General features: G+C 59.0%; 1 pseudogene; it reads left to right on the forward strand.

Annotated features, from left to right (window-relative positions):
• LOC126433994 (large subunit ribosomal RNA) overlaps positions 1-2,500 on the forward strand; it is a 7,751-nt pseudogene that overhangs the window by 1,816 nt on the left and 3,435 nt on the right.

Genomic DNA, 2,500 nt, shown 5'->3' on the forward strand with positions numbered 1-2,500 from the left:
TAGCAAATACTCCAGCGAGGCCCTGGAGGGCTGACGCGGAGAAGGGTTTCGTGTGAACAGCCGTTGCACACGAGTCAGTCGATCCTAAGCCCTAGGAGAAATCCGATGTTGATGGGGGCCGTCATAGCATGATGCACTTTGTGCTGGCCCCCGTTGGGCGAAAGGGAATCCGGTTCCTATTCCGGAACCCGGCAGCGGAACCGATACAAGTCGGGCCCCTCTTTTAGAGATGCTCGTCGGGGTAACCCAAAAGGACCCGGAGACGCCGTCGGGAGATCGGGGAAGAGTTTTCTTTTCTGCATGAGCGTTCGAGTTCCCTGGAATCCTCTAGCAGGGAGATAGGGTTTGGAACGCGAAGAGCACCGCAGTTGCGGCGGTGTCCCGATCTTCCCCTCGGACCTTGAAAATCCGGGAGAGGGCCACGTGGAGGTGTCGCGCCGGTTCGTACCCATATCCGCAGCAGGTCTCCAAGGTGAAGAGCCTCTAGTCGATAGAATAATGTAGGTAAGGGAAGTCGGCAAATTGGATCCGTAACTTCGGGATAAGGATTGGCTCTGAGGATCGGGGCGTGTCGGGCTTGGTCGGGAAGTGGGTCAGCGCTAACGTGCCGGGCCTGGGCGAGGTGAGTGCCGTAGGGGTGCCGGTAAGTGCGGGCGTTTAGCGCGGGCGTGGTCTGCTCTCGCCGTTGGTCGGCCTCGTGCTGGCCGGCGGTGCAGGATGCGCGCGCCTGCGCGGCGTTCGCGCCCCGGTGCTTCAACCTGCGTGCAGGATCCGAGCTCGGTCCCGTGCCTTGGCCTCCCACGGATCTTCCTTGCTGCGAGGCCGCGTCCGCCTTAGCGTGCTCCTCCGGGGGCGCGCGGGTGCGCGGATTCTCTTCGGCCGCCATTCAACGATCAACTCAGAACTGGCACGGACTGGGGGAATCCGACTGTCTAATTAAAACAAAGCATTGCGATGGCCCTAGCGGGTGTTGACGCAATGTGATTTCTGCCCAGTGCTCTGAATGTCAACGTGAAGAAATTCAAGCAAGCGCGGGTAAACGGCGGGAGTAACTATGACTCTCCCAAAGCCCACCTGATGCGTAATATATGGACCCTCTCGATTCACCCCTCAGCATCCTTGTGATGTCGGGTGGATGATGGTTCAATTAGCCTCTCGGTGGGAAATCCTAGCTCTGGCCTTCAAGTGGCGGGAGTCGTGAGGGTGCTGTGAAAGGTTTCGCGTAGGTGTACCTTTCCAGTATCCCGACCGACAGAGCAGGGTGCTTTTCGGGCTTGGGGGTTACCTCCCCCCCTGCCTTTGTTACAGCTGGTGCAACTAATAGAAGCGAACGTGGTACCAGGCCTCCCGCTGGAGCGCCTGTGCCAGCTGATGAGCCAGCCAACCAGCCAACCGGTGCGGGTCGAGCGCTGCTCCCCGCCATCTGCCCTGATTGTATGCGGTCCTTCTCCACCAAGACCGGACTTGGTGTCCATCGGCGTCGCGCCCATCCGACTGCTGCTAATGCTGAGATCAAGACCGAGAGGAAGAAGGCCAGGTGGTCCCAGGAAGAGCTCCTGCGTCTGGCCCATGCAGAAGCGACTCTTGCCACCCAGGGTTGCAGATTTTTAAACCAGGAGCTTGCAAAGGCCTTCCCCGAGCGTACGCTGGAATCCATTAAATGTCAGCGTAGAGCGCAGCCCTACAAAGACATGGTGGCGAAGTTTGTCACCGAGCTTGCTGGCATGGATCGCGGCCTTCAGGGTCCTCCTAGCGAGCCTGCAGTCAGTCATTCTTTGCCACAGTCTCCACCTTGTGGGGAAGATGTTGACCTAGCCATCTGGTCATTTGTAGCAGAACTCCCCCAATCAGACCGCCGATTCCGCTCGCTTGATGATCTCGTGGCTCTGGGTCCCACCACTAGCCGTGAAACAATCCAGGCTATGTTGCTGTCTGCTCTTGACGAAGTAGGCAGCAGGGAGCCAGCCGTCCACCAAGCTGCGAGTGTGCGGACCCAACAGCCCCCAGAGCGGAAGCGTGCACGCAGGAGATGGGAGTATGCGGTGGTTCAGCGTGCTTTCAAGAAGAACGGAGCACGCTGTATCAACGGACTTCTTGATGGCACACTCTTGCATCAGCCACCATCCATCCCAGGGCTGATTGAGTTTTGGACAGACCTCTTCTCTCCACCACGTGTCAGGTCTCGACCTCCGCATGGGGAGGGTCTGTCCGATGAGCTGCTGCCATTCTCGAAGAGGGTGCCCTTCCGTGACCTCTGGGCTCCCATTTCTGCAGAAGAAGCCACTGCTGCTCTCCCGCCTCGCAATTCTGCTGCAGGTCCTGATGGCCTCACGCCGACGCAACTGCGTCGCCTTCCCCGGGAGGTTCTCCTCAAGATCCTTAATTTCCTCCTCCTTTCCCGTTCCCTTCCATCCCGACTCCTTCAGGCCAGAACAACCCTGCTGCCCAAGAAGACCGCCGCAGCATCCCCTGCTGACTTTCGTCCGATCACAGTGTGCTC

This window comes from Schistocerca serialis, unplaced genomic scaffold (genome assembly GCF_023864345.2).
Source record: "Schistocerca serialis cubense isolate TAMUIC-IGC-003099 unplaced genomic scaffold, iqSchSeri2.2 HiC_scaffold_1178, whole genome shotgun sequence".
Taxonomy (NCBI): domain Eukaryota; kingdom Metazoa; phylum Arthropoda; class Insecta; order Orthoptera; family Acrididae; genus Schistocerca; species Schistocerca serialis.